This window comes from Sphaerodactylus townsendi, linkage group LG14 (genome assembly GCF_021028975.2).
Source record: "Sphaerodactylus townsendi isolate TG3544 linkage group LG14, MPM_Stown_v2.3, whole genome shotgun sequence".
NCBI lineage: Eukaryota > Metazoa > Chordata > Lepidosauria > Squamata > Sphaerodactylidae > Sphaerodactylus > Sphaerodactylus townsendi.
In genome coordinates, this window is record NC_059438.1 from 23,786,509 (window position 1) to 23,804,861 (window position 18,353).

At 47.4% G+C, this 18,353-nt stretch overlaps 1 protein-coding gene across 2 annotated transcripts in view; it reads left to right on the forward strand.

Moving 5' to 3' along the window:
- The window catches only part of ZNF469 (zinc finger protein 469), a 138,565-nt gene that overhangs the window by 12,870 nt on the left and 107,342 nt on the right, over positions 1-18,353 (forward strand). The window contains exon 1 of one of the 2 annotated variants that reach the window (XM_048516100.1): positions 14,691-15,157. The exons of the other annotated variant lie outside the window; for it this stretch is intronic. The gene's annotated coding sequence lies outside the window, so the exon portion shown is untranslated. Of the gene's footprint in view, positions 1-14,690; positions 15,158-18,353 lie in introns of those variants that run through there. 2 annotated transcript variants of the gene reach the window in all.

Consider the following 18,353-nt stretch of genomic DNA (forward strand, 5'->3'; position numbering starts at 1 on the left):
CCCTGCCTAAGTGGATGCTTTAAGTGGCGTAGGAGGTTAAGAGCTCATGTATCTAATCTGGAGGAACCGGGTTTGATTCCCAGCTCTGCCGCCTGAGCTGTGGAGGCTTATCTGGGGAATTCAGATTAGCCTGTACACTCCCACACACGCCAGCTGGGTGACCTTGGGCTAGTCACAGCTTCTCGGAGCTCTCTCAGCCCCACCTACCTCACAGGGTGTTTGTTGTGAGCGGGGAAGGGCAAGGAGATTGTCAGCCCCTTTGAGTCTCCTGCAGGAGAGAAAGGGGGGATATAAATCCAAACTCCTCCTCCTCCTCCTCCTCCTCCTCCTCCTCCTCCTCCTCCTCCTCTTCTTCTTCTTCTTCTTCTTCTTCTTCTTCTTCTTCTTCTTCTTCTTCTTCTTCTTCTTCTTCTTCTTCTTCTTCTTCTTCTTCTTCTTCTGTATCCTGTTATTCCATAGGGAATTAGAAAAATCGAACTACCGGGTTTTTCTTCTGAGTGCCATGGGCAGCAGATTGCAGCCTGATAGGTCTGCGACCCTCAGAGAGCGGACACTACAAACAGGCCAGTCAAAAATAAGGGGCAAAGAATGAGGAGGTTTCCAAAACATGGACCTCAACAAAAATCTGTGCAGGGACTAAGAATGAGGAGGGCAGTGGAAGAACCAGCTTTGCACCAATCTCAGAGCAGACGTGTTTCCCGTGTTGGCCCCTCCAGCACTTCACTGGGCTTTCCATGTTGCATTATCCCGATTGCTTTGCTTTGGCTGTTTTTCAGCACTCCCTTCTCCTGCAGCACTTCTAGGAGACATTCCTGCATCCCACAAAAGCGGCCTCCTGCTCTTCTGCTCATCCTCCCTTACTCTGCAGAGGCCGAGGCAGCAGGGTTGAGATGCGAAGAGAACGCTGCAGCAACCAGCTCCTTGCTCTCTCCAAACAACCCCTTCCTTCCTCTGACAGCTCTGGATTAATGGCTGCACAGACAATACCTTTGAAGCTGGTTGCTTCTCTGCCTCTTGACGCAGGAAGTTCGTGCTGCTCCATGAGCTCTTTGCCAAGAGGGCTGCCTCTGATGACTTGTGATTGGTGTTTGGAATCTGCTGCCACAGGAGGTGGTGATGGCCACTAACCTGGATAGCTTTAAAAGGGGCTTGGACAGATTTATGGAGGAGAAGTCGATCTATGGCTACCAATCTTGATCCTCCTTGATCTGAGATTGCAAATGCCTTAGCAGACCAGTGCTCAGGAGGAGCAGCAGGAGGAGGAGGCCATTGCTTTCACATCCTGCATGTGAGCTCCCAAAGGCACCTGGTGGGCCACTGCGAGTAGCAGAGAGCTGGACTAGATGGACTCTGGTCTCTGATCCAGCTGGCTAGTTCTTATGTTCTTATGTTCTTATGTGACTTCCCTCACTAGGCAAGAAAGTTGGGAAAGGCAGAAGATGCTAGCTGGGTCCAAAACTGGGCATCTTCCAGTCAAAATCATGGAATCGTAGAGTTGGAAGAGACCTCAAGGGCCATCAAGTCCAACCCCCTGCAATGCAGGGACACACAATTAAAGCACTCCTGACAGCGTCTCTTCAAAAAGGTTGCTGGAGCATTCCAGTGTATTTGATTCAAGAGGGAGGGGGGGAGAAAGAGACCAGAGCAATTTAGAGGATTCCACCCACTCCACTCTCAGGACATTTCATAGAATCACAGAATCCTAGAGTTGGAAGAGACCCCCAAGGGCCATCAAGTCCAACCCCTGGCAATGCAGGAACACACAATCAAAGCACTCCCGACAGATGGCCATCCAGCCTCTCTTTAAAAACCTCCAAAGAAGGAGACTCCACCACACTCCGAGGTAGTGCATTCCACTGTCAAACAGCCCTGACAGTCCTGATGTTTAGGTAGAATCTCTTTTCCTTCACTTTGAACCCATGACTCCTGGTCCTAGTCTCTGGAGCAGCAGAAAACAAGCTTGCTCCCTCACCAACATGACATCCCTTCCAATATCTAAATATGGCCATCACGTCACCTCTTAACCTTCACCAAACCTTCACCAAACTCAACATCCCCAGCTCCCTAAGTCTCTCCTCGTAGGACACGGATTCCAGACCTTTGACCAAGCAGTTACACTCTTCTAAGCCCATTGACTTTAGAAGGGTTATAACTGCTTTGAAATTCCCCACTGATCTTTCTGTGATCTCCTCTGTGATGCCCACTTGGTGACCTCAGTTGATAACTGGTCATTAATATGATCATTTCTTTGGGGTTGCTGCTGTTAATTTATTTATGTAGGATTGCCTCCTGAACGTGGAAGCGTGCAGCGCAGTGGAAGAAAAACAGACAGATCCCTGCCCCTTTGGCATTTGCAAAGTCAGTTTTGGCAGGACAGGAGGGCCGAGGGAAGGGGGGAAAGGAGGTAAAAACCCAGAAAGGGCTGGATGTGAGAAAATGCAGGCCACGGTTGCTGTGTTCCAGATGGAGAAGGTGCTGAGAGGCTTTCTGGGATGGCTTTGAAGACCGAGAGAGAAAGCAGCATTACGTAGGTGTTCTGGTGAGGGTTGGCAGAATCCAGTTTCAGTCTTTCAGGAACAGTTTTGTATTAGAATGTTCATTGACTTTTTGAGTAAGCTTATCTGCTTTTAAACAATCTGCCTGCCTCGTGAGGTCTAACTGATGGTCAGCCAACATGGATCCTCTGTGCTCTTAATTATATCTAAAAGACTAGAATTACAGCATTGGAAAGGTAAAAGCACATTCTGGAAAATCAATGGATTAAGGACCTTAGAACTCTATCAATACTTGTTGAGGCCCGTGTTTTAGAAATCTCCCTTTTCTTTGACCTTATTTTTAACTGGCCTGGTTTTAGCGTTAGCTCTCGAAGGGGCACACAGACCCAACACACTGCAATTTGCTGCCCCTGGCACTCAGAATAAAAAAACAGTAGTTTAATTTTTCTGAGTCGCTCCATATAGATGGCTTTTATGTATAGGCTTATTTTGAGATATTTGGAAACCGTTTATAGAACCTTGTGTGTAGACCCTTCACCACTGTTGTTATATGTCAAATGAATTAATTCATTAAATACATACATACATACATACATACATACATACATACATACATACATACATACATACATACATACATACATTCATTGCTAGATTTTAAGGTTTTTCCCCCTTCATTTCTTTTCTGAAAGAAAGGAAAAAATGTTGTGTCATGCACAACCAGGGACGTACCACTCAGGGGGACAGATGGGGTCAAATGTCCTCAAACTGCAGCCATTAAGTCCCATGGGGGGCAGAAAAGTTGTAGTGAATGGAGCAGTGGCTGCTCTTTCAAGAGAAGCTCTACGCTGCTAACACACAAGCCTCTGGAGAGAGGTGGGGGGCACAGAGCAGGCAAAGGGCAGGAGGAAGGACATTGGGGCGGACTTTCACTGACATAAGCATAAGCATTTTATTGTCATTGTGCACGCACAACGAAATTTACAGCAGCATTCCTCGATGCACACAATTTCAGACTCATACCCCCTCCTCACTTTCCCCTTCCTCCTCCCATCCCTACACAGCCCCAAACACATCAACACGAAGCCGCAGAGTTTAGCATAGCCACAGCTCTAGAGTAGAAGCTGTCTCTAAGCCTCTTTGTCCTAGTTTGGATAGACCTGTATCGTCTGCCGGATGGGGGGCGTACTTTCTACTACTTGCTCCAGGTGCTATTTTTTTTTCCTATAGAAACGCCCCTGTGCACAACTGAGTTGTATATGTGGTGTACGTTGACTACCTAAACAACAAACGAGGCAAACATCATAGTAGGGGAGGTGTCTGCTGATGTTGGTCGCCAGAAAGGACGTTTGCTGGCGGTGAGATGAGACAGAACAGCGGCCTGGCAGGCAGGCAAAAGAAGTTCAAGGCACAGAGGTTGTGTTTTGCTGGTGATTAGTTGCCCACAGACCGGCCTGGCCTGGCCTCAGCAGGGACTTGTGTTAGGATCAGTGGCGTATCTACCTAGGGACAAGGGGTACCCCTTGTCCCCGGGCGCCACGCTTCTGGTCACATGGGGGGCGCAAAATTGGCCCCCCATGTGACCAGGAAGTCCTGCTGCCTCATCGTTTTCGCGTGCCTCAACCTATCCGTGTCAGTCGAGGCACGCAAAAACGATGAGGCAGCAGGACTTCCTGCTGCCTCCAAGCATCCTCAACCCCCTCCCCCCGCTGGACTCCCCCCTCCCTCCCTCCCTCCCCTCCCCAGTCAGAAGAGACTTCTGGCTGCCGGCTAGGAGCCCAGCCGGCAGGGGGAGGGGAGGTGGGCACCCTAGACCTTGCCCATGTCCATGGTGACATGGGCGGGATCAAGGTCAGTGGGGGGTGGAGCCTGGGGGCATCAGGGGGCGGAGCCGGGGGCGGTGGGGCAGAGCCTGGGGGGGCATCCTGGAGACAATTTGTCTCCGGGCGCCATTTACCCATGGTGCGCCTCTGGTTAGGATGCTGAAGCAATCTGGCAGAGCAACAAGTTGAGGAGGATTTTCAATCCTTGACAGGCAATATCTATTGGCCAGGTTAGAAGGACAGCTGGCTGACTGTTTCGCTTTGAGCTCTTCATTGCCCGGTTTTGTCCTTTTCCCGTCCACCTTTCCAGCTCATCCTGTTCCTTTTTTTATAGGTTGTGAAATGTTCCCATTCTTCAGTGGATTGATGTTAGTTGATTGGTTTCTGGCAGGTTTGAAAACTCATCTGCGATTTCCCCCCCCCCCCCAGTCCTAATTCTCTATCCATCTCTGCTTCATCACTCATGCAGAGCCAAGCATGTTCCTTGCAGTTGCTGGCCTGGCCTGGCCTGGCTTTGGAGACACGCTTCACTGCGCGCATACAATTTCATGACAGCATCTTGTTTGGCTCCCTTGCAAAACCAGCCCTCATGTGAGCGGCATGTGTGAGCTAGCAGAGCAAAGAATGCCCAGCTCTGGAGATGCATGTAACATTTGACGTGGACCTTGCAGAAGAGAAGATGACCGACTTACCCCCTGACACAGGTCTCTTCTTGCTCAGAAATTTGGAACCACATGACTCCTGGGCGGAATCTTGCCGACCATTGCAAATTGTTCAAGTAATGTGCAGTAAACAACAGAGACAGCATTTGGAACAGACTAGGAAATCAGTACAACATGTCCATGAAACCTAGTGTCTGTTCCAACGGTCTGGGAAGATCCTCCACCCCTGCCCGGAATCAGACCCCTCTGGAGCTAACGTGCTGTCCTTCATTAAACCAAGCCACACATGATTCGTGGACCTAATTTTAAGCCACACCCCTCTCCCGTTCCCTGAGGCTTAATGCGGCCATCCTGAGCCACAAGGAAAGGCAAGATATAAGTATTTATATAAATGTGGGAAGCAAGAGCATGTCTCCCTCAGTGCATGCTAGGTCCTGGTGAGGATGCCTCCCTTGGGAATAACTGTCCACACCTTCTGGAGGAACATACACAACATAGCCTAGCTGGACGCTGCTACTGAGGGTCCGCAGACGTATCCCAGTTCTCTCTGAACCGAGGAGGAACAGAACTGGTGGAAACTACTGTCCTGGACTTCTTCCCCTTCTTCTGGGAGGCTGCCAATCAATCATAGGGCAAGGAGCACTTTTGTTGCTGTGGATATGGCTTGGCCGTGCAGTGTGAATGTACAAAGTGCTAATCTAGGTCAAACAGAGGCCATCTTGGCCATTAAAGAAACATGTCTATGTTCAGTTAGTCCAAAGCTCTATTTAGCACAGTGTTCTGTTTCTGGTGATGGCTTGTCAATGTAGGGAAACCTCGAGGCTGGGCATGGCATGAAGGCCTTCTTCAGTATGTTGTCAAAGGCTTTCACGGCTGGAATCACTAGGGTATTGTGGGTTTTCCAGGTTGTATGGCCGTGTTCCAGTAGCATTCTCTCCTGACGTTTCCTGCATCTGTGGCTGGCATCTTCAGAGGATCTGATGGCAGCTTGGGCCATCTAGGTCAGACTGCTTGCATAGAAAGAGGCAAATAGCTATCTGTGTGGTCTGCAGTCCACTGGTAGCCAAGGATCACTGCTTCCTGAAGTGGGGCTGGGAATTGCTATAGATGATTGCCTCTGCATCTGTGCGGCAGTGTGGCTTCCAGACTTCTCTTCTCCACTGTCTCCCTCACTTCAACCCAAGTCTTGGTCCTCACCTCCTTTAGCTAGAAGCCCAAAAGCCATGTGGTCCAAGTTGACTTACCAAAGCAGCAAGGTCACCGTCATCCCAGCTAGAAGCCCAAAGGCCATCTGGTCCAAGTTGACTTACCAAAGCAGCAAGGTCACCGTCATCCCAGTCTTGCTATGTATCAACCTGGTGCAATCCAGGCTAAGTTATTCCGAGAGAGCCAAGCCACGCTCCTCTTTGTGGTTGCCTGAATCCCTTGAGTTAGTAGCGCGGCCAAGGCTTGCTTTCCCAGTTGGGGCTGCCTATCACTTTGGACGTCGCAAGGCATTCGAAACAGCATGTCTTGATGCTTTGACAGCTGATGCAAACATTTTCACTTCCAATAAATAAATAAATAAATAAATAAATATTGGGTTTCATGATTTAATTAACATTTTTTTCAGTGTTTTATAGTTTGAAAACATGTGCTGATTTCCCTCCTGCTTGTTTATCCCGAACTGATGTGTGTCATGAAGGTTTGGATTGCAGAGATTCAGCCAAAGGGACAGAAGGAGCCAACGGCTGGCAGAGGAAAGAGGAACACAGTGGATGCTTGCTGGTGCCTGAGAACAGAAAAAGGGCCACCGTGGTCCAGTTTATCACCCTCTGCTGACTCTGTCGTTGCTGCGTGTTGTGAGAGAGGGAGAGAGAAGGGCGGCGAGGGAGTCCTCGTGGCTAGCAGAACCCTTTCCCCCGAATCCGTAGCCATCCCTTTCAATCCACAAAAGGCCTTCCATCCCCATCTGCTGCCTAAGTGACATTGGAGGCTCGCAAAGAAGAAAGATGTTTAAAGTTTAAACACGGCAGGGCTCGATGCTAAAGGAGAAGAAGTCACAACACAGGAAACAGAAGCTTTAGACGCTGCCAAAAATTTCACACTCCCAATTCCCAGAGCTGTGGAATTCACCGAGGTGGGGATTGTAATAAAGGACAGATACGAGAGGATGCTTTTATTCTCTTACAACGTCTTCATAGGGCTGAACGGGGAGTCTGACAAGAGTCTGCTCTCAGTTCTACGCTGGTGGTCTTGATTTATCTGAAACCCCTCCTCAAAAATCGTTACCGGTTATAGTAATGTAACCAGTCTTTTTCTAAAGACTCATATATGGCTTCCTGGTGGCCTTGCAGCCCAGCAGATAGCAGGTAGGGGTGAGAAGATTTCCCTCATTTCCATTCTTTTTATGTTTTGGGGATTGCTTGCTGCTCTGTGTTCCACTCTGCCTGAATTCCAGCTTTACTGGGAGAATTTCTGAAATTAATTCCAGAATTGTAGCATGCCCAGTGAATCTTCGCTTTCAGCTTCTTTGGGCCATCTGCGTCTTTTTTCCAATTCTGCCCTAGCACTGTGTGCTCACGTGCATTGCTGAACCAAAGTGAAAAATTAAGCACAGTTTCTCATGCACAGTTGTATCAAGGTTATTTTTTCCATGTGTGTTACAGATGCTCAAATGTGAGCCTTCACATTGGTATCTAGTGGTACAAGCAGAAACCACAACTGTAAATCAGTATCAGTTTTATCATTTTGCATTTTTTATCAGTGTGTAGAAATGAAGATCTGGCACCAAGGTTGTTATAGCTTTGTGTCTACTTTGTATATATTCTTTTTTCTTGTTTACTAGTTGCTGGATTTTGAGTGTTTTTCCGAAACTTCTTGTTCTTTTTTTTCTTATTTTTTTGAAAGACAGAAAATATTTTTTAAAAATGTGCGCCTACCTCAATTAAAAAAACAGGACTCTTGATCCAATCATATGTAGGGCCATTCAAAAATTGGTTTTTAAAATAGATTTCTTTAAAATTTGGCCACGCGCTCATCTGGACTGCAGAAAGTGGGAAAGATAAAAATGAAGAGCTAAAACTACCAAAACTGTGTATAAGTTGCACTTAGTCCTAAGGATGCAGAAAATTTCAACATCTGTGATCAGCAAGTGAATGTATCTTGATCAAGTGGCGTAGGAGGTTAAGAGCTCGTGTATCTAATCTGGAGGAACCGGGTTTGATTCCCAGCTCTGCTGCCTGAGCTGTGGAGGCTTATCTGGGGAATTCAGATTAGCCTGTACACTCCCACACACGCCAGCTGGGTGACCTTGGGCTAGTCACAGCTTCTCGGAGCTCTCTCAGCCCCACCTACCTCACAGAGTGTTTGTTGTGAGGGGGGAAGGGCAAGGAGATTGTAAGCCCCTTTGAGTCTCCTGCAGGAGAGAAAGGGGGGATATAAATCCAAACTCTTCTTCTTCTTCTTATATGTGAGGTCTCGCCATTCCTGGCTGTTTCTTATAGAAGCTCGTCCCAGCCTTGTGCCTCTGCAGTAGCCCTGGAAATGCTCTGAAACTTTCTTGCCTTCCCTATGTAAAAAAGTTTGTTCATTTCCGCAATTAATAGACCCTCCCCTTCTGCCGGAGCCATTTGGCTTATGCATAAAACAATAAACACACAATTCAGACTATCAGTCAGAGGCCTTCAATAAAATATGAATCAAGTAGAGAGCAGCGGAAACTATTTTGTTGCATTTGCAGAACTAAGAGGGAAATAATAAGTCTGCAGCTTCTTGGCAAAACCAAGACATTTTCATGGGTCTTCTGACGCGAAATAATGGCAGGACGAAGGGGGACTCTTTGGGAAGTGAGTTCCAACACCAGGGCAGGTAGCACTGGTTGACTATCTCAATTTGGTTTGCAGTAGCCTATAAGCGGTTTGAAGCGTGACTGTCTACTGCCGATGTTCCAACTGGACTAAGTAGTCTCTTCCTGGGTTTAGTGAACCGGTGGTCTGACAGCAGGGGCGTACCTCCTAGGGGGACATATCGGGTCAAATGTCCCTGGGCTGCAGCCATTTAGTTCTGTGAGGGCGGGCAATCACCCCCACACCTCTTCTTCCCCCCAGGTCCACATACGGACTTCAGGACCTGGCACAAAAAACCGCCATTGTTTGGTAGTGGTGGGGGAGGGCCCATATGGGGGGTGGAGCAGGAAACTCAGATTTTGCACCAGGCTACATTTTCCCTAGTTACAGCTCTTCCTGACAACTTCATATCTTCCCAGAAGTTTCATGTCTTTCTATCTAATCCTGCAATGGATGGCAAACTCTCCCTTTGTGGTAATCCTGCAGGCATTCAGAATAGTTGTCGAAGGCTTTCACGGCTGGAATCACCGGGGTGCTGCGTGGTTTCCGGGCTGTATGGCCGTGTTCCAGCAGCGTTCTCTCCTGACGTTTCGCCTGCATCTGTGGCTGGCATCTTCAGAGGATCTGAAGATGCCAGCCACAGGGTACAAACGCCAGGAGAGAATGCCGTTGTGAACACGCCATGCTGTTCTGTCCGTACACAGCACCCCCATTCAGAATAGTTGCTTAGAAACTGACTCGCTTGAGCATTTCACGCCGGACCTGCTGGGGTTGCCCTCAGTTCCAGGTGTGAAGCCTTCAAAACCTTCATCTCCAAAAGATTTCTTAGGGATTGAGGAAGTTTTGCAGCCCTTGACAACCGGCTCGTGTCCATGAAGTGCAGCTGGAAACTTTGCAAGTGGAACTCTCACGGAAACCTGCCGAGAAACTGGAGAGGGAAGAGATGTCCTCACTGACATACTCCATAAAATATGTGCCCCGAACAGGGAGGAGACCCCTGCTACGGGCAGCAGAGCCAGCTGCAATCTGGCTTCAAAGGAAGGGGAATATCTATGATTATCAACAATGATTGCGTTCTCAGCTTGGGATGTCTGTCTGTGCGTTCTGCAAGTGCGGGCTTTGATACTTGGCACAGAATCCAACATTCTGAAATGTTCAGCTTTCATGTTTACATGAAAACGCACTCAAGTTTCTGGTCACTGGTCAGCATCTAGTTTTGCCAGAGACGGGTTAAGAGTGGTGGATTCTAATCTGGAGAACTGGGTTTGTTTCCCGTTCCTCCACATGAAGCCTGATGGGTGACCTTGGGCTAGTCACAGTTCTCTCAGAACTCTCTCAGCCCCACCTACCTCCCAAGGTGCTTGCTGTGGGGAGAGAAAGGGAAGGAGTTTGTAAGTCTCTTTGAGTCTCCTTACAGGAGAGAAAAGCTAGATATAAAAACCAAGAACTCTTCTTCTTGTTACCCCGATAGTCTTGCTTTGATGGATTACTTCTTCAGGGCCTTTTAAAACTTCTCAGTGGCAATTGGATTGGGTCCAAGGAGCTCCAGTTACATCTTGTGTCTTCAAAGATAAGATTGGGATTGTGTTAGTGGTGGACTCTGTGAATCTTGGAAGCAAAAAAGGACTTGAGTGGCAGGTGTGCACTGACCTGGATTTGCAGGAGGTAGAAAGCGGGGCTTTAAGTGCTCTCCGTAGTTCCTTAGCAATGAAGGGCAGAATCCCAGTTGATTTGCAGGATTTGCAGAAAAGTTATGGAATCAGGTTTTTCTTCTGTCCTTAGTTCTCATGGCACTTTGGGAGGTGGTCTCTACGGCATCACATCCTGGCTAAGTTCCCTCCCCTCCCCAAAATCTGTCTTTCTCAGGCTCCTGCTCCCAAATCTCCAGGAATTTCCCAGCACGCGTTGGCAACCCTGTTTGGGTCTGCAGTGTGGCACAGGAACATTGTGCATGCTGTCTCAAAACCTTGATGCGCAGTCGTCTGAGGGAATGCCAGAAGGAGTCCTTGATAATAGTAGCTTAGGCTCATTCGTACATGCAGAATAATGCACTTTCAAACTGCTTTCAGTGCTCTTTGAAGCTGTGCGGAATAGCAAAATCCACTTGCAAACAGTTGTGAAAGTGGTTTGAAAATGCATTATTTTGCGTGTGCGGAAGGGGCCTTAGTCTTTAGGTTGTGATTTCTTTTTTTTAATCGTTAGGATTCATGTGTCTTTAATTCTAGCATGATGAATCAAAATTCAACAGGTGAAGTATTCCCTAGTATGCCATTGTGGTTACACTGGTAGCTTTACCTCCTGAATTTTGTCACTAGTTTATACCTGAAAAGCAGTACTGTCTATGGATAAAGTTGAGGCTACCTGCATTTTGTATCTGAGGTTTTGCAGGGGCTATATACATGTCTTGTTAGAAAAGACCTAGGAAGCTGGCGGGGTGGTGGTGTGTGGTCCAGGGGAAACAGGCTAGGCAGTGGAATTACAACTGTTCAGGCACTTGTGGTTTTAGTTCTGAAGGGAGCCACAAGTAACCTTAGATTCCTCGCTGCCTCTCTGAGCGCCTTAGTGCGCAGCTGAGCTTGTGAATCAGTGGTCAAATATGTGGGTGACCTCCTGGGCAGTAAGCGGGATGGCCAAGAGCGATGGATTCCCCTGAGGTCCTTCCCATTCCATATGAACAAGGTCCCTACTTCTGCCAGACCCACAGCTGTTCTCCCCACTGCAGCGCGCCGCATTTACCCCACTGCGCATGAGGCCTTGATTAATTTTCAAAGATATTCAAGGCCAGGGGCTGATCTTTGATTTTTCATTTGGAACAAAGGGGTGCTAATTGGATAAGAGTGTGTGTGTGTGTGGAGGGGTGGGGGTAGTGTTTTTGCTGTAATGTTAATCTGGTGACATTAATGCTCCCAATGTGTGATTTGGGATGGGGTGTGTGCAATGGTATTGGCCAAAGCTGTGCTAATTCTGGGCATATAGCCCAGTGCTGCAAATATGGAAGTGGGTATACACACATGCACACACACACATACACCCGCACACACGCACATACACACACACACACACACACACACTGGTTCTCGTTTTTAAGACATGCCAGCTAAACATGACGGGTGTGACTTTATGATACCCATTTAGAGCGGGAGATTTACAGCGGCGGGAGCGGGGGGAGAGAGGAATGATGTGATTTGAAAGTGTTTTATCTCCAGCCAGGGTTGGAGAAATTGGACTATATCTTGTTCATGTAAGTCAAACACAAATGAATAACATTAAAAGCCTAATGAAGGTGGTGGGTGATGATGATGACATGATTAGCATCTGTGTCTGGGGTTTATCTAAGAGTTCAGCTCTGGGTAATGATTTGGCAATACATTTCTTGGAAGTGGGTGCAGCCAGACCAAGTCTGGCACGCTTTGAGTGCTGCATCGCAAGGCGGGGAGCCACTGTTCTGTGGCTTCCTCCCATAGCATGGGTGTCTTGTCTGATGTGCAGCCCCCAAAAGGCAATTGCGTGGACCCTTGTCATTAAATCAGCATCCCCTGATCCTGGCTGGGTGATGCATTTGTGGTACTGACCTGTGCAATTGGCCTCACGGCTGTGGGGTTTTAACTATTGCAGCCACACTGTGGGTTGAAGCCACAGGAAATCCACTCACATCATATTGATAGTTTCAGAAGGGTAGTTGAGGTGGTTGGCAATAAAAGGGCTAGTACACAGCAAAGGGAGCTTTGATTCTTGGAAACTGGCACCATAAAAATATTGTTGGTCTCCGGACCGTTCTACACATGCAGAATAAAGCACTTTCAATCCACTTTTACAATTGTTTGCAAGTGGATTTTGCTATTCCAGACAGTAAAATCCAGTTGCAAAGTGCATTGAAAGTGGATTGAAAATGCATTATTCTGCATGTGAGGAAGGGGCCTCTAAGATGCTACTAGACTCAAACCCGTCTCTCCCACCATGATTAAACCATGTGGAGTAATTCCAGAAGCTATACCATTTGTGCTTACCAGAAGAATGACTCTGGAAAGAGGAAGGGAAGGCATCCCTTCTACAGCATTCAGGACCTAAAATGTTTTCCATCTTACCACCGTGAGGACTAGCGTCCCTCCTCAATTTGCACCCTTTTCCACAGATGATTCAAACGTTCTAAGTTGGAGAAACTTCTTCTTATGGACTGTGTGCTACTTCAGAAGCTATGTGGGGAATCAGTCGTTTGAAGGAACTTCTCCCCCAGAAACCAAAGACATCCCTGTAACCTGGGAGCGGACATGTCAGGAGGGAGGGAGGGAGGGAGGGAGGGGGCTTTTAGATCCACTCCTCCTGTTTTTGTGTAAGCTGGGATGATGGAAGTGCCTGGGAAAGTAGGGTAGGCCAAGAGGCAGCAGAGGGTACGTTAATCAAAGAACTGGACTCCGGGCAGAGAGGAGAGTCTGTTCAGAACGGGGCCTTTTTTTTGCTCCCAGGACCCCTTCACATCCCTCCACAGGATGGTTTAGGGTTCAGGAATGGGTGGTTTAGGGCTTCCACCCTCCAGGTGGCGCCTGGAGGAATGGGTGGTTTAGGGTTCAGGAACGGGTGGTTTAGGGCTTCCATCCTCCAGGTGGCGCCTGGAGGAACGGGTGGTTTAGGGCTTCCATCCTCCAGGTGGCGCCTGGAGGAACGGGTGGTTTAGGGTTCAGGAACGGGTGGTTTAGGGCTTTCATCCTCCAGGTGGCGCCTGGAGGAACGGGTGGTTTAGGGTTCAGGAACGGGTGGTTTAGGGCTTCCATCCTCCAGGTGGCGCCTGGAGGAATGGGTGGTTTAGGGCTTCCATCCTCCAGGTGGCTCCTGGAGGAATGGGTGGTTTAGGGTTCAAGAACGGGTGGTTTAGGGCTTTCATCCTCCAGGTGGCTCCTGGAGGAACGGGTGGTTTAGGGTTCAGGAACGGGTGGTTTAGGGCTTCCATCCTCCAGGTGGCTCCTGGAGGATAGGGTGGTTTAGGGTTCAGGAACGGGTGGTTTAGGGCTTTCATTCTCCAGGTGGCGCCTGGAGGAACGGGTGGTTTAGGGTTCAGGAACAGGTGGTTTAGGGCTTTCATCCTCCAGGTGGCGCCTGGAGGAACGGGTGGTTTAGGGTTCAGGAACGGGTGGTTTAGGGCTTCCACCCTCCAGGTGGCGCCTGGAGATTTAGATCAGCTCCCCTGTAGAAAAATGGCTGCTTTGGAGGGTGGAGTCTAGGACATTATACCCTGCTGAGGGTATAGACTCTGAAATCCAAATCTCCAGGACATTCCCAACCCAAAGTTGGCAACCCTAGCAATTGTGTGTCGTCCACATGACTGTGGGTCAGCAGCCATGTTGCTGCACGTGAAAATTCAAAAGGTGGATTGCCTGGCCAGGTGAAGACGGTTCTGGCATGCCAGTGACGTACTGCCAGAGGCAGGCGGGTGATGTGGGGGTGTGGAAGATCCACAGTTCAGCCCGGGGCTCTCAGTTCCCTCCATCTGCCGTAGGGTTGGGAATATGACTGTTGGCAACGAGCTGCAGACATCGATATAATTTATTGCAGTTGGACTTCATGCTGTGTTTGGAGCTGCTGCGGCCTCTGCTCCGGTTTTCTTACCTCTCTGGCTTTTTGCCTTTATTGGAGAGCTCACAGTCAGGAAATGGTTAAGCGCTTCAGAATTAGCAGCGCCTTAAAGTCAGTAAAAAAGACAGTCCTGGTGAACTATCAGAAACATGCTAATGAAGTGAAGTCATCAGCAGACACCACAGCGGCTTTTCATGCCTCTTCCACCAACTGGAGTGTTGGAGGGCTCGGAGAAGCCTGCATGCAGGTGAGCTGGGCGTAGTGCAGAGCGACAGCCGGAATCCTACCTGTCTCTTCACCTGGAGGGAAGCTTGCCTGCTTTCCAGAAGTTTGAACTCTAGTGCTTTTTAACCCAGTGATACATTTCTGCACATATCAGAAGTGTTGGCGTTTCCCCCAGTGCTGAAGACGGACAAGGGGTAACAGAGCAGCAAAGGGGCAGCTGGCGTTTGCAGTGCGACTTGACCTGAGGCATAGCCCCTCGCTGCAGCTGGGTGGATTGTGGAATTGCTTGGGGGTCGATGTTTTGCTGCGTCTGGTTTTTCTTTTCTGGAAGAGTCCCATTTTTGGAAATAGCAGCCCTCCAAAAGCCATGCACCTGGGAAGCCTCCCCTGTGAAGATGCTCTGCCGGTCCTGTAATGCAACATTGCTCAAAGAAGTATTCACCGATGCTGTCTGCTAAGTGGGCAGGTAGGGGGGTCTATCGCGATGCAGAAGAGTTGGAAGGGAAACCCGTTGCTCAGCTTTGGAAGTGAGCACAGCGAGGAAACATACTGGGAAGGTAATTCCGATCTGTTATTGTATGTGTGTTGCCTAGGGTGGATTGGCAAATTAGTTTGCTACCTCTTAGAAATAAATGCCAGGAATATAATCACTCCTCAGAAGTAAACATCTGTCTGAGTTAATTAAAAAAAAACCCCTCTCTCTACTGTTAATGTGCGTTGAGACTGTGAAGTGGAGGTTGTAAAATCACTTTCTCTTAGTCTCACTCTCTCTCAAAGTGCTGTAGGGTTAACTGTTCAGGAACTAAAGGACAGAAATAAAGTTTTCATTCCAGGCAGAGGGCACAATCTGCTACCAGAAGTTCTTCCAGCAAGCCCTTCTGATGTGGGCCGTGCGAGACCAGAGGAATGCTTCTATTTGTTTCAATGGGGCCTGCCGAGGATAACTTCTTGGAGAATCGCAAACGGAGTCTTTATGCCCCGCCAGCCGCAGTGATGCTTTCAAAGAAAATGAAACAATGCTTTGTGATTCCTAGATTACCATACCTGGCTAGGAATCCTCCTTTTCCAGATGTGCATTTTCTTGTACTTAAATTTATGCAATAGATAGGAATAACCAAGATTTTAATGCACACCTACATGTCAATTAAATGGATATGCGTGGATTTGCTCTGCAGTTTAATTGTGGACTGGCCTGCAGCCAAGGATTGTGCTTTGAACAGGTTGCATTAACCCTTGGGACGGTGAATGTTTTGGAATGGTTAAATTTGTTCTGTTTTATTAAATTATAAGAGGGATGGTGCTTGACGGGGCTTTAAAAATATCTGTTACAAAATCACTCTAGTATGACTAAACACCGCGGCTGAATTTCTCATTTCCTGCATGTAGGAAATCGTTCATCAGCAAAGGTAGTGTTACTTCTATGGACAGTTTGCTGTTATGATAAAAAATATTGAGCAGCATTTCTTTTCATGTTGTTGCAGCAAACAAATAATTCCTCTCCTGAAAAAAAGTTTGTGATGGTATTCTGGAGATTATTATTAGTAGCGATCATTTTATTTTATCACTTAAACTATTATCTGATTAACATGCACTCCTGCAATGCGGCATTTAGAATTTAATATTCCTTAAATATTTACTCGGATCATGAGTGAGTATCCAATTTTTTCCTGATAGGAAAACTTTGTTGTTAATAAATTGTCATTCAGTTATATGGCGGTGGATGCTAAAAGGGGAATTCATTTCAGCCTGAGAACAGAGAACGTCAAAGTAACTGGCTAGATCTGGTGCTTTGTTGATTCTGATAACTTTTCAGATTCTGCCTTTTAATGCTACAATTTTGACAGTTATGTAGGAAGAATTTTTGGGGTGGACGGGGTTCTGTGATGACTCCATAAACTGTTTTGATGACTTCAAAAACTTTTTGCTGTTTGAAAGATGGAACTTAGATCCCATTCAAATGCCGACTGCATTCGGCACTGTCCACTAGGAGGTCTGCGAAAATGTAACTGTTTTGTAATTTGCGTCGGTCTGTGGGGGAACAGTGGGTGAAATCTAGCAGGATATTTTGTTGTGTATGCAGCCTAGTAAAATATACTCTCAGTCAACTCCAAACCATTCCTGTCTGGCTTGTCAGCTTCAACATTCTTCCCAGGTTACTGACTTTGTTTCAGTGCTGAAAAACTGATCTTTGAAGCACTATTTTTAGCAACAAAGTGGTAGGTCCAGTTGGGAGGATATTTTTAGATGTATTGATTCAGTCTGTGAAGCAGAAATGCAGACTAGAGAATTGATTGTCCTCCACGAAAATTTGTCTGAAGAACCAGGAGGGATAACTGATAGGACTGTGGTTACAGACTAATTGGACAAGGGTTTTATTTGCTAGGACTTTTAATAGGGGATTGTTATTGGGGTTTTATTTAGTTATTTGCATTGCATTTTACACTGTAAGCAGCTTTGGCCACAACAGAAGGGGGGGTGTTATAAATACTTGACAAATGTGATTCTCTGTGTCTGTCCTTGCTGTGTTGCATTTTTAAATTTATTTTACTTTACATTATTTATAGTTTGCCTTTCCCACAGGGTTGTGGCGAGATTTGCCCCAGCGTGGTGTCGTGGTTAAGAGCAGGTGGATTCTAATCTGGAGAACCGAGTTTGATTCCCCACTCTTCACCTGAGTGGTGGAGGCTTATCTGGTGAACCAGATGTGTTTCAGCATTCCTACATTCGGCTAGTCCCAGTTCTCTTCGAACTCTCTCAGTCCCACCGACCTCACAAGGTGTCTGTTATGGGAGAGTGAAGGAAAGGAGCTTGTAAGCCAAACCTTGGAATCTCCTGCTCGAGATAAAGGTGCAAGTATAAATCCAAACTCCTCCTCCTCCTCCTCCTCCTCCTCCTCCTCCTCCTCCTCCTTCTTCTTCTTCTTCTTCTTCTTCTTCTTCTTCTTCACATTTAATAGTTTTATGGGGGAAAGAATTGGATGTGGATTTATTTTTCTGGAACAATCTCAGCAGCTGGAGCTAGTAGAAATTGGGTATTGTGCATGGATCATTCCTGGGGGAAGAAATCCAACACCCCCCCCCCCCCAGTATAGATGACCCATTCCAGAGTAACTTTGTATGTGTGTGCCGTGTGTGAAAGAGTGAATGATTTTAAAGGCAGATCCACAAAGATATGATTTGTGGAAATGTTGCCCTAGAAATAAGCACCCCAGCTTTGGCCATGTAATAGTTTATGTACAGTTTCTCTGTACGAGTGTAGTTACTTCTGCACATTATTCAGTTGGTGGTGCTGATTCCATAGGTGAGCTGTGGATTATCTGAGTGTTTTTTCTTGCTCCTCTTGGATCAGTCAAAGGAGATGGAAAAAAATGAAACAAAATTCCTTCATTGCGATTTCCCCAGTTTTGTAGGCAAGTCGCCAACGGTTCTGTTTCTTCTTCTTCTTACCAAGGTCCCTGCAATTTTGTCCGCTCTGGCACTGTAAAAAAAAATTACGCCGGCTCTTTGCGCACATGTCGCCTCTTCATGCACTGGCATGTTGCAAAGCTGTGGTATGTTAAATGCAACAGTCCTTTGCTGCCTTCCAAAGGAGACAAGGAAAAAGGAGACAAGGAAAGCTTTTCAAAGCAGGAATGGGCCTCACCCTGCTATGGGATGCATTTTTATGAAAAGGCCACTGGAGCCTACCTTTAGGACGCTGAGTCCAGTTGTGATTGATTGCCTGTACTATTGATCTGTCCAGACCATCAGACCA